The sequence below is a fragment of the Kogia breviceps genome, chromosome X (genome assembly GCF_026419965.1).
Source record: "Kogia breviceps isolate mKogBre1 chromosome X, mKogBre1 haplotype 1, whole genome shotgun sequence".
NCBI lineage: Eukaryota > Metazoa > Chordata > Mammalia > Artiodactyla > Physeteridae > Kogia > Kogia breviceps.
In genome coordinates, this window is record NC_081330.1 from 48327402 (window position 1) to 48341848 (window position 14447).

Genomic DNA, 14447 nt, shown 5'->3' on the forward strand with positions numbered 1-14447 from the left:
ACCAGTTGGTCTATACCATTTTTCTAGGTTCCACATATATGTGTTAATATATGATATCTTTTTTTTCTCTTTCTGACTTAATTCACTCTGTATGACAGTCTCTAGATCCATCCACATCTCTACAAATGACCCAATTTCATTCCTTTTTATGGCTGAGTAATATTTCATTGTATATATACATATACCACGTTTCTTTATCCATTCGTCTGTCAATGGGCATTTAGGTTGCTTCCATGACCTGGCTAGAGTAAACAGGGCTTCAGTGAACATTGGGGTGCATGTGTATTTTCGAATTATGGTTTTCTCTGGGTATATGCCCAGTAGTGGCATTGCTGGGTCATATGGTAATTCTATTTTTAGTTTTTTAAGGAACCTCCATACTGTTCTCCATAGTGGCTGTATCAATTTACATTCCCACCAACAGTGCAAGAGGGTTCCTTTTACTCCACATGCTCTCCAGCATTTGTTGTTTGTAGATTTTCTGATGATGCCCATTCTAACTGGTGTGAGGTGACACCTCATTGTAGTTTTGATTTGCATTTCTCTAATAATTAGTGATGCTGAGCAGCTTTTCATATGCTTCTTGGCCATCTGTATGCCTTTTTTGGAGAAATGTCTATTTAGGTCTTCTGCCCATTTTGTGATTGGCTTGTTTTTTTTTTGTTTCTTTGTTTGTTTGTTTGTGGTACACGGGCCTCTCACTGTTGTGGCCTCTCCCGTTGCAGAGCACAGGCTCCGTACGCACAGGCTCAGTGGCCATGGCTCACGGGCCCAGCCGCTCCACGGCATGTGGGATCTTCCCAGACTGGGGCACGAACCCATGTCCCCCGTATCAGCAGGCGGACTCTCAACCACTGCGCCACCAGGGAAGCCTGGCTTGTTTGTTTTTTTTAATATTGAGCTGCATGAGCTGTATATATATATATATCTATCTTAGAGATTACTCCGTTCTCCATTGATTCATTTGCAAATATTTTCTCCCATTCTGAGGGTTGACTTTTCATCTTGTTTGTAGTTTCCTTTGCTTTGCAAAAGCTTTTAAGTTTCATTAGGTCCCATTTGTTTATTTTTGGTTTTATTTCCATTACTCTAGGAGGTGGATCAAAAAAAGATCATGCTGTGATTTATGTCAAAGAGTGTTCTTCCTATGTTTTCCTCTAAGAGTTTTATAGTGTCCAGTCTTACATTTAGGTCTTGAATCCATTTTGAGTTTATTTCTGTGTTTGGTGTAACAGAGTATTCTAATTTCATTCTTTTACATGTAGCTGCCCAGTATTCCCAGCACCACTTATTGAAGAGACTGTGTTTTCTCCATTGTATATCCTTGCCTCCTTTGTCATAGATTAGTTGACCGTAGGTGCGTGGGTTTTTCTCTGGGCTTTATATCCTGTTCCATTGAGCTATGTTTCTGTTTTTGTGCCAGTACCATACTCTCTTGATTACTGTAGATTTGTAGTATAGTCTGAAGTCAAGGAGTCTGATTCCTCCAGCTCCATTTTATTCCCTCAACACTGCTTTGGCTATTTGGGGTCTTTTGTGTCTCCATACAAATCTTAAGATTTTTTCTTCTACTTCTGTAAAAAATGCCATTGGTAATTTGATAGGGATTGCATTGAATCTGTAGATTGCTTTGGGTTGTATAGTCATTTTCACAATATTGACTATTCTAATCCAAGAACATGGTATATCTCTCCATCTACTGATATCATCTTTAGTATCTTTCATCAGTGCCTTATACTTTTCTGCATACAGGTCTTTTGTCTCCCTAGGTAGGTTTATTCCTAGGTATTTTATTCTTTTTGTTGCAGTGGTAAATGGGAGTGTTTCCTTAAATTCTCTTTCAGATTTTTCATCATTAGTGTATAGGAATGCAAGAGATTTCTGTGCATTAATTTTGTATCCTGCAACTTTAGCAAATTCATTGATTAGCTCTAGTAGTTTTCTGGTAACATCTTTAGGATTTTCTATGTACAGTATCAGTTCATCTGCAAACAGTGACAGTTTTACTTCTTCATTTCCAATTTGTATTCCTTTTATATCTTTTTTTCTCTGATTACCATGGCTACGACTTCCAAAACTATGTTGAATAATAGTGGTGAGAGTGGGCAACCTTGTCTGGTTCCTGATCTTAGAGGAAATGCTTTCAGTTTTTCACCATTGAGAATGGTGTTGGCTGTGGGTTTGTCATATATGGCCTTTATTATGTTGAGGTAGGTTCTCTCTACGCCCATTTTCTGGAGAGTTTTTATCAAAAATCGGTGTTGAATTTTGTCAAAAGCATCTTTTGCATCTATTGAGATTTTTATATGATTTTTATACTTCAATTTGTTAATATGGTCTATCACATTGATTGATTTGCATATATTGAAGAATCCTTGCATCCCTGGGATAAATCCCACTGGAACATGTTGTATGATGCTTTTAAAGTCTTGTTGGATTTTGTTTGTTAGTATTTTGTTGAGGATTTTAGCATCTATATTCATCAGTGATATTGGTCTGTAATTTTCTTTATTTGTAGTATTTTTGTCTGGTTTTGGTATCAGGGTGATGCTGCCCTCATATAATGAGTTTGGGAGTGTTCCTTCCTCTACAAATTTTTGGAGGAGTTTGAGAAGGATGGGTGTTAGCTCTTCTCTAAATGTTTGATAGAATTCGCCTGTGAAGCCATCTGGTCCTGGACTTTTGTTTGTTGGAAGTTTTTTAATCTCAGTTTCAATTTCATTACTTGTGATTGGTCTGTTCATATTTTCCATTTCTTCCTGGTTCAGTCTTGGAAAGTTATACCTTTCTAAGAATTTGTCCATTTCTTTCAGGTTGTCCAATTTATAGGAATACAGGTGCTTCTGGTAGTCTCTTAGCATGCTTTTTATTTCTGCGGTGTCTGTTGTAATTTCCCCCTTTTCATTTCTAATTTTATTGATCTGAGTCCTCTCCCTCTTTTTCTTGATGAGTCTGGGTAATGGTTTATCAATTTTGTTTATCTTCTCAAAGAGCCAGCTTTTAGTGTTATTGATCTTTGCTATTGTTTTCTTGGTTTCTATGTCATTTATTTCTGCTCTGATCTTTATGATTTCTTTCCTTCTGCTAACTTTGGGTTTTGTTTGTTCTTCTTTCTCTAGTTCCTTTAGGTGTAAGGTTACATTGTTTATTTGAGATTTTACTTGTTTCTTGAGGTAGGCTTGTATTGCTATAAACTTCCATCATAGAACTGCTTTTGCTGCATCCCATAGGTTTTGAACCATCGTGTTTTGGTTGTCATTTGTCTCTACGTATTTTTTGATTTCTTCTTTGATTTCTTCAGTGATCTGTTCATTATTTAGTAACATATTGTTGAACATTCGTATATTTGTGTTTTTGACTTTTTTTTTCCCTGTGACTGATTTCTAATCTCATAGCGTTTTGGTCAGAAAAGATGCTTGATATGATTTCAATTTTCTTAAGTTTAGTGAGGCTTGATTTGTGACCCAAGATGTGATCTATCATGGAAAATGTTCCATGCGCACTTGAGAAGAAAGTGTAACCTGCTGTTTTTGGTTGGAATTTCTTATAAATATCAATTAAATCTATCTAGTGTACAGTGTCATTTAAAACTTGTGTTTCCTTATTAATTTTCTGTTTGGATGATCTGTCCATTGCTGTAAGTGAGAAGTTAAATTCCCCCACAATTGTTGTGTAACTGTCGATTTCCTCTTTTATAGCTGTTAGCAGTTGCCTTATCCATTGAGGTGCTCCTATGTTGGGTGCATATATAATTGCTATATCTTCTTTTTGGTTTGATCCCTTGATAATTATGTAGTGTCCTTCCTTTTTTCTTGTAACATTCTTTATTTTAAAGTCTATTTTTTCTGATATGAGTATTGCTACTCCAGCTTTCTTTTGATTTACATTTGCATGGAATATCTTTTTCCATCCCCTCACTTTCAGTTTGTATGTGTCCCTAGGTCTGGAGTGGGTCTCCTGTAGACAGCACATATATGGGTGTTGTTTTTGTATCCATTCAGTGAGCCTGGGTCATTGGGTTGGAGCATTTAATCCATTCATGCTTAAGGTAATTATCGATATGTATGTTCCTATGACCATTTTCTTAATTGTTTTGGGTTTGTTTTTGTATGTCCTTTTCTTCTCTTGTGTTTTCCACTTAGAGAAGTTCCTTTAGCATTTCTTGTAGAGATGGTTTGGTGGTGCTGAATTCTCTTAGCTTTTGCTTATCTGTAAAGCTTTTGATTTCTCCATCAAATCTGAATGAGATCCTTGCCAGTTAGAGTAATCTTGGTGGTAGGTCTTCCCTTTCATCACTTTAAATATGTCATGCCATTCTCTTCTGGCTTGTAGAGTTTCTGCTGAGAAATCAGCTGTTAACCTTATGGGAGTTCCCTTGTATGTTATTTGTTGTTTTTCCCTTGTTGCTTTCAATAATTTTTGTCAATTTCATTACTATGTGTTTCGGCGTGTTTCTCCTTGGATCTATCCTGCCCTGTACTCCCTGCACTTTCTGGGTTTGGGTGGCTATTTCCTTTCCATGTTAGGGAAGTTTTCAACTATAATCTCTTCAAATATTTTCTCTCGTCCTTTCTGTCTCTCTTCTCCTTCTGAGATCCCTATAATACAAATGTTGCTGCGTTTAATGTTGTCCCAGAGGTCTCTTAGGCTGTCTTCATTTCTTTTCATTCTTTTTTCTTTACTCTATTCCACAGCAGTGAATTCCACCATTCTGTCTTCCAGGTCACTTATCCGTTCTTCTGCCTCATTTATTCTGCAATTGATTCCTTCTAGTGTAGTTTTCATTTCAGTTATTGTATTGTTCATCTCTGTTTGTTTGTTCTTTAATTCTTCCAGGTCTTTGTTAAACGTTGCTTGCATCTTCTCGATCTTTCCCTCCATTCTTTTTCTGAGGTCCTGAATCATCTTCATTATCATTATTCTGAATTATATTTCTGGAAGGTTGCCTATCTCAACTTCATCTAGTTGTTTTTCCGGGGTTTTATCTTGTTCCTTCATTTGGTACATAGCCCTCTGCCTTTTCATCTTGTCTATCTTTCTGTGAATGTGCTTCTTGTTCCACAGGCTGCAGGATTGTAGATTTTCTTGATTCTGCTGTCTGCCCTCTGGTGGATGAGCCTATCTAAGGGGCTGGTGCAAGCTCCCTGATGGGAGGGACTGGTGGTGGGTAGAGCTGGGTATTGCTCTGGTAGGCAGAGCTCAGTGAAACTGTAATCTGCTTGTCTGCTGATGGGTGGGTCTGGGTTCCCTCCCTGATGGTTGTTTGGCCTGAGGCGACCCAACATTGGAGCATACTTGGGCTCTTTGGTGTGGCTAATAGCAGGCTCTGGGAGGGCTCACACCAAGGATTACTTCCCAGAACTTCTGCTGTCAGTGTCCTTGACCTCACAGTGAGACACAGCCACCCCCCGCCTCTGCAGGAGACGCTCCAACACTAGCACGTTGGTTTGGTTCAGTTTCCTATGGGGTCACTGCTCCTTCCCCTGGCTCCCAATGCACACACTACTTTGTGTGTGCCCTCCAAGAGTGGAGTCTCTGTTTCCCCCAATCATGTGGAAATCCTGCAATCAAATACCGCTAGCCTTCAAAGTCTGATTCTCTAGGAATTCCTCCTCCCGTTGCTGGACCCCCAGGTTGGGAAGCCTGATGTGGGGCTCAGAACCTTCACTCCAGTGGGTGGAATTCTGAGATATAAGTGTTCTCCAGTTTGTGAGTCACCCACCAAGCAGTTATGGGATTTGATTTTATTGTGATTGCTCCCATCCTACTGTCTCACTGTGGCTTGTCCTTTGTCCTTGGATGTGGGATATCTTTTCTGGTGAGTTGCAGTATCCTCCTGTCAATGACTGTTCAGCAGTTAGTTGTGATTCCGGTGCTCTCACAAGAGGGAGTAAGAGCATGTCCTTCTACTCTGTCATCTTGAGATGTTTATTATCTTGACTGTGATGATGGTTTTAAAGGTAGACACAAGTATCAAAATTTATCAAATTTTATACTTTAAATATAGGTCATTTTTCTTATATCACATATACTGCGATAAAGTTTTTTCTTTGCTGTAAAGAACTGTGTGGCTGGAATAAGGTAACTAAGGAAGTAATTGGGAAATGATTAGATCAAAGGGGGGCCAGATCTGTGCAGTACTGGCACTGGTTGATAATGATTTTGATTAAAATTTCATTGGGAGAGAGACCTTGAAGATGGCTGAGGAGTAACATGTGGAGATCACCTTCCTCTCGACAAATACATCACAAATACATCTACATGTGGAACAACTCCTACAGAACACGTACTGAACGTTGGCAGAAAACTTCAGACTTCCCAAAAGGCAAGAAAATCCCCATGTAACTGGATAGGGCAAAAGAAAAAAGAAAAAAACAGACAATACGGACAGGACATGCACCTCTGGGAGGAAGCTGTGAATGAGAAAAAGTTTCCACCCACTATGAAGCCCCTTCACTGGCAGAGATGGGGGGGTGGGTGGGAAACTTCAGAGCCACAGAGGAGAGCACAGCAACAGGGGTGCGGAGGGCAAAGTGGAGAGATTCCTGCACAGATCAGTGCCGACAAGCACTCACCAGCCTGAGAGGATTGTCTGATCACCCACCAGGGCAGGTGGGGGCTGGCAGCTGAGGCTCAGGCTTCAGAGGTCAGATCACAGGGAGAGGACCGGGGTTGGCTTTGTGAACACAGTTTGAAGGGGGCTAGTCAACCACAGTGAGCTGGGAGGGAGTGCGGATAAAAGTCTGGACTGCCTAAGAGACAACAGACCACTGTTTCACAAGGAGAGGGGATTCCTTCCCTGGCTGCCCACAAAAGGCAGAGCACTGCTTAAACGAGCTCCAGAGACAGTCGTGAGCTGCAGCTATCAGATCAGACACGAGAGATGGGCATGAAACACTAACACTGCTGCTGCAGCCACCAAGAATCCTGTGTGCAAGCACAGGTCGTTATCCATAGCCCCCCAGGAGCCTGTGCAGCACGCCACTGCCAGGGTCCCATGATCCAGGACAAGTTCTCCGGGAGAACACAAGGTGCGCACGCCTCAGGCTCCTGCAATGTCACACTGGCCTCTGCCGCCACAGGCTCGCCCCACATTCCAATTATAACTACCGTACCCCTCCCTCCCCCCTGGCCTGAATGAGCAAGAGCCCCCTCATCAGCCGAAGCTTTACTCCATCCTGTCTGGGAGGAAACACATGCCTGCGGGTGACCTACACACACAAGCAGGGCCAAAAGCAAAGCTGAACCCTAGGAACTCTGAGAATAAAGAAGAGAAATGGAAATTTCTCACCGCAGCCTGAGGAGCAGCGGATTAAATCCCCACCATCAACTTGATATACCCTGCATATGTGGAATACCTGAATAGACAACGAAGCTTCCCAAAATTAAGGCGGTGGACTTTGAGAGCAACTGGAGCTTGGGGTTTGCTGTTGTGACCGATTTGTTTCTGATTTTCATGTTTATCTTAGTTTAGCTGTTAGCACTTTTTATCACTGGTGGATTTCTTTATTGGTTTGGCTGCTCTCTTCTTTTTTTTTAGTATTTTTTTTTCTTTCTTTTTTTCTTCCTTTTCTTCTGAGCCATGTGACTGACAGGGTCTTGGTGCTCTGGCCTGGGGTCAGGCCTGAGACTCTAAGGTGGGAGAGCAGAGTTCAGGACACTGGACCACCACAGACCTCCTGGCCCAATATAGTATCAACTGCCAAGAGCTCTCCCACAGATCTCCATCTGAGTGTTCAGACCCAGCTCCACCCAATGGCCAGCAAGCTCCAGTGCTGGAGCCCCATGCCAAATAACTAGCAAGACAGAGACACAACCCCAGCCATTAGCAGAGAGACTCCCTAAAATAAGTTCATAGACACCCCAAAACACACCACGAGCTGTGGCCCTGCCCCCAGAAAGACAAAATCCAGCCCCACACAACAAAACACAGGCAACAGTCCCCTCCACAAGAAAACCTACACAAACCACTGAACCAACCTCACTCACTGGGGTCAGGCACCAAGAACAACGGGAACTATAAACCTGCAGCCTGCGTAAAGGAGACCCCAAACACAGTAAGTTAACCAAAATGAGAAGACAAAGAAATAAGCAGCAAATGAAGGAGCAAAGTAAAAACCCATAAGACCAAACAAATGAAGGGGACATAGGCAGTCTATCTGAAAAATCTTGGAAATAGAATGGAGAAAATAACAGAAATGTTTAACAAGCACCTAGAAGAACTAAAGGCCAAACAAATAATGATGAATAACACAATAAATAAAATTTAAAATTCTCTAGAAGGAATCAATAGCAGAATACCTGAGGCAGAAGAACGGATAAAGGACCTGGACGATAAAACAGTGGAAATAACTACCACACAGCAGAATAAAGAAAAAAGAATGCCAAGAATTGAGGACAGTCTCAGAGACCTCTGGGACAACATTAAACGCACCAACATTCAAATTACAGGGGTCCCAGAAGAAGAAGAAAAAAAGAAAGGGACTGAGAAGTATTTGAAGAGATTATAGTTGAAAACTTCCCTAATATGGGAAAGGAAATAGTCAATCAAGTCCAGGAAGTACAGAGTCCCATACAGGATAAATCCTAGGAGAAACATGCCAAGATACATATTAATCAAACTACCAAAAATTAAACACAAAGGAAAAATATTAAAAGCAGCAAGGGAAAAAAAAAAAACAAATAACATACAAGGGAATCCCCATAAGGTTAAGAGCTGAACTTTCAGCAGAAACTCTGAAAGCCAGAAGGGAGTGGCAGGACAGATTTAAAGTGATGAAAAGGAAAAACCTACAAGAAATATTACTCTACCCAGCAAGGATCTCATTCACATTGGACAGGGAAAGTAAAAGCATTACAGACAAGCAAAAGTTAAAAGAATTCAGCACCAACAAACCAACTTTACAACAAATGCTAAAGGAATGTCTCTAGGCAGGAAACACAAGAGAAGGAAAAGACATACAATAACAAAGGAAAAACAATTAAGAAAATGGTAATAGGAACATACATACCGATAATTACCTTAAATGTTAATGGATTAAATGCTCCAACCAAAAGACACACACTGTCTGAATGAATACAAAAACAAGACCCATATGTATGCTGTCTACAAGAGACCCACTTCAGACATAGGGACACATACAGACTGAAAGTGAGGAGATCGAAAAAGATATTCCATGCAAATGGAAATCAAAACAAAGCTGGAGTAGCAATTCTCATATCAGACAAAACAGACTTTAAAATAAAGACTATTACAAAAGACAAGCAAGACACTACATAATGATCAAGGGATCAATCCAAGAAGACAATGTAACAGTTGTAAATATTTATGCACCAAAGATAGGAGCACCTCAATACATAAGGCAACTGCTAACAGCCATAAAAGGGGAAATCGACAGTAACACAATCATAGAAGGGAACTTTAACACTCCACTTTCACCTATGGATAGATCATCCAAAATGAAAATAAATAAGGAAACACAAGCTTTAAATGACACATTAAACAAGATGGACTTAATTGATATTTATAGGACATTCCATCCAAAAATAACAGAATACACTTTCTTCTCAACTGCTCATGGAACATTCCCCAAGATATATCATACCTTGGGTCACAGATCAAGCATTGGTAAATTTAAGAAAATTGAAATATATCAATTATCTTTTCTGACCACAACATTATGAGACTAAATATCAATTACAGGAAAAAAAACTGTAAAAAATACAAACACATGGAGGCTAAACAATACACTACTAAATAACCAAGAGATCACTGAAGAAATCAAAGAGGAAATCAAAAAATACCTTGAAACAAATGACAATTAAAACATGATGACCCCAAACCTATGGGATGCAGCAAAAGCTGTTCTAAGAGGGAAGTTTATCACAATACAAGCCTATCTCAAGAAGCAAGAAATATCTTAAATAAACAACCTAACCTTACACCTAAAGCAATTAGAGAAGGAAGAACAAAAAAACTCTAAAGTTAGCAGAAGGAAAGAAATCATAAAGATCAGATCAGAAATAAATGAAAAAGAAATGAAGCAAACAAAAGCAAAGATCAATAAAACTAAAAGCTGGTTCTTTGAGAAGATAAACAAAATTGATAAACCACTAGCCAGACTCATCAAGAAAAAAAGAGAGAAGACTCAAATCAATAGAATTAGAAATGAAAAAGGAGACATAACAGCTGACACTGCAGAAATACAAAGGATCATGAGAGATTACTACAAGCAATGATATGCAAATAAAATGCACAACCTGGAAGAACTGGACAAATTCTTAGAAAAGCACAACCTTCCAATACTTAACCAGGGAAAAATAGAAAATATAAACAGACCAATCACAAGCACTAATACTGAAATGGTGATTAAAAATCTTCAAACAAACAGAAGCCCAGGACCAGATGGCTTCACAGGCGAATTCTATCAAACATTTACAGAAGAGCTAACATCTATCCTTCTCAAACTCTTCCAAAAGATAGCAGAGGGAGGAACACTCCCAAACTCATTCTACGAGCCCACCATCACTCTGATACCAAAACCAGACAAAGACGTCACAAAGAAAGAAAACTACAGGCCAATATCACTGATGAACATAGATGCAAAAATCCTCAACAAAATACTAGCAAGCAGAATCCAACAGCACATTAAAAGCATCATATACCATGATCAGGTGGGGTTTATCCCAGGAATGCAATGATTCTTCAATATACACAAATCATTCAACGTGATACACCATATTAACAAACTGGATAAAAAGTATGTGATAATCTCAACAGATGAAGAAAAAGCGTTTGAGATAATTCAACACCCATTTATGATAAAAACTCTCCTGAAAGTAGGCATAGAGGGAACCTACTTCAACATAATAAAGGCCATATATGACAAACTCACAGCTAACATTATTCTCAATGGTGGAAAACTGAAACCATTCCCTCTAAGATCAGGAACAAGACAAGGTTGCCCACACTCACCATTATTATTCAACATAGTTTTGGAAGTTTTAGCCACAGCAATCAGAGAAGAAAAAGAAGTAAAAGGAATCCAAATTGGAAAAGAAGAAGTAAAACTGTCAGTTTGCAAGTGACATGATACTATACATAGAGAATCCTAAACATGCTACCAGAAAACTACTAGAGGTAATCAATGAATTTGGTAAAGTAGCAGGATACAAAACTAATGCACAGAAATCTCTTACATTCCTATACACTAATGATGAAAAATCTGAAAGAGAAACTAAGCAAACACTCCCATTTACCACTGCAACAAAAAGAATAACATACCTAGGCATAAACCTACCTAAGGAGACAAAAGACCTGTAGGCAGAAAACTATAAGACATTGATGAAAGAAATTAAAGAGAATACAAGCAGATGGAGAGATACACCAAGATTCTGGATTGGAAGAATCAACATTGTGAAAATGACTATACTACCCAAAGCAATCCAGTGATTTAATGCAATCCCTATCAAACTACCATTGGCATTTTTCACAGAACTAGAACCAAAACTTTCACAATTTTTATGGAAACACAAAAGACCCTGAATAGCCTATGGAATCCTGAGAAAGAAAAATGGAGCTAGAGAAATTAGGCTCCCTGACTTCAGACTATACTCCAAAGCTACACTAATCAAGGCAGTATGATATTGGCACAGAAAGAGAAATATAGCTCAATGGAACAGGATAGAAAGCCCAGAGATAAACCCACACACATATGATCACCTTATCATTGATAAAGGAGGCAAGAACGTACAATGGAGAAAAGACAGCCTTGTCAATAAGTGGTGCTGGGAAAAGTGGACAGCTACATTTAAAAGAATGATACTAGAACACTCCCTAACACCATACACAAAAATAAACTCAAAATGGATTAAAGAACTACAAGTAAGGCCAGACACTATAAGACTATTAGAGGAAAACATAGGCAGAACACTCTATGACATAAATCACAGTAAGACCCTTTTTGACCCACCTCCTAGCGGAATGGACATAAAAACAATTGGGACCTAATCAAACTTAAAAGCTTTTGCACAGCAAAGGAAACCATAAACAAGACGAAAAGAGAACCCTCAGAATGGGAAAACATATTTGCAAACAAAGCAACTGACAAAGGATTAATCTCTAAAATTTACAAGCAGCTCATGCAGCTCAATAAAAAAATAACAAACAACCCAATCCAAAAATGGGCAGAAGACCTAAATAGACATTTCTCCAAAGAAGATATACAGATTGCCAACAAACACATGAAAGGATGGTCAACATCACTAATCACTAGAGAAATGCAAATCAAAACTACAATGAGGTATCACCTCATACCACTCAGAATGTCCATCATCAAAAAATCTACAAACAATAAACGCTGCAGAGGGTGTGGAGAAAAGGGAACACTCTTGCACTGTTGGTGGAAATGTAAATTGATACAGCCATGGAGAACAGTATGGAGGTTCCTTAAAAAACTACAAATAGAACTACCATACGACCCAACAATCCCACTACTGGGCATATGCCCTGAGAAAACCATAATTCAAAAAGAGTCATGTACCACAATGTTCATTGCAGCACTATTTACAATAGCCAGGACATGGAAACAAGCTAAGTGTCCATCGACAGATGAATGGATAAAGAAGATGTGAAACATATATACAATGGAATACTACTCAGCCATAAAATGAAATGAAATTGAGTTATTTGTAGTGAGGTGGATGGACCTAGAGTTTGTCATACAGAGTAAAGTAAGTCAGAAAGAGAAAAATAAATACCATATGCTAACACATATATATGGAATCTAAAAAAAAAAAGATGGTTCTGACGAACCTAGGGGCAGGATAGGAATAAAGACCTAGAGGTAGAGAATCAGTTGAGGACATGGGGAGGGGGAAGGGTAAGCTGGGACGAAGTTAGAGAGTAGCATTGACATATATACACTACCAAATGTAAAATAGATAGTGGGAATCAGCTGCATCACAGGGGGAGATCAGCTTGGTGCTTTGTAACCACCTAGAGGGGTGGGATAGGGAGGGTGGGAGGGAGATGCAAGAGGGAGAGGATATGGGGATATATATATACATATATAGCTAATTCACTTTGTTATACAGCAGAAATTAACACAACATTGTAAAGTAATTCCACTCCAATAAAAATGTTAAAAAAAATAAAAATTTCAATGGGAAGGCATTGAAGAAATTTAGGTCAGGATATGATCTGATTTATTTTAAAAAAGTACTAGACTCATAGACCCGTGAAATCAGAAGAGACTCTATGCTCCTCAAGTCCAGATGATCTTTATTTTATTTTATTTATTTATTTTTGCGGTACACAGGCCTCTCACTGTTGTGGCCTCTCCCATTGTGGAGCACAGGCTCCGGATGCGCAGGCTCAGTGGCCATGGCTCACGGGCCTAGCCGCTCTGCGGCATGTGGGATCTTCCCGGACCGGGGAACGAACCCATGTCCCCTGCATCGGCAGGCGGACTCTCAACCACTGCGCCACCAGGGAAGCCCCAGATGATCTTTATTTTAAGAGATCCATAGATTTCCTAGAAGTTCTTGATGCATCAGCTAATATCAGTGTATGTGTGTGTTGTAATGAAAGGTTCATAGCCTTCATCAGCTACTCAAGACATCTGAGCATAAAATATTAAGGACCACACATATATTTGACTTATCTGAATTTAGAGTTGAGGAAACTGAAGCCTAGACAAGTTAAATGATTTCTTCACAATCACAGAGATGATATATGGATGAGGTCATAATGGGTTTTTGATACTGACTACCCTCTCTCACCTGATCCCTTCATGTCTTCCCACCCCAGTGCTCTTGATTAACTGTACATAATCCTAAGTACCTGGCACACAGTACCCAAAGCAAATATCCACTGAACACTGAATGAGTTAGCCAAAATCAACAGTAGCGTATATGCACCTACTATGGTCCACAATAGATTATAAGCCAATACAAGTATTTGGAAACAGTCCCTTATAACTAACTCAACAAATATGAAATAAGCTACTGAGTTTATTAAGCTCAGGGAAAAATATGCAGTGAGGCCAACATTCACATTAATTGCAGGAGCAGAGTACATTGGCACAAGCTTTCTGAAAAGCATTTGGCCTTTCAAAGTTCACACCCTCAGGGGAATCAATCCTAAGGAAATATTGAGAAGAAGCCAAATATTTATATAAAGGATGTTCACAGTAAATTCATTTATAATTATAAAAACCTGAAAACAATCTGTATGTACAATAAGAAAGGACTGGTCAAGATGATTATGACATTGTATAAAATGGAATATTGTATAGACATTCAAAGTCACATTTTGAAGGTTAATATTGAAAAATCCTAATAATATAATGCTCCATGAAAAATCAGCATATAGATATATAGAAGAGGAATAGAGGAGGGAGGGAGATAGTGAGAGCAAGAGAGAGAGAGAGAGAGATGAAGATGGA

The 14447-nt window shown here is 39.2% G+C and overlaps 1 protein-coding gene across 4 annotated transcripts in view; it reads right to left on the minus strand.

The window, feature by feature from the left end:
- Positions 1–14447, minus strand: part of DIAPH2 (diaphanous related formin 2) — an 886560-nt gene that overhangs the window by 608695 nt on the left and 263418 nt on the right. The window lies entirely within an intron of this gene.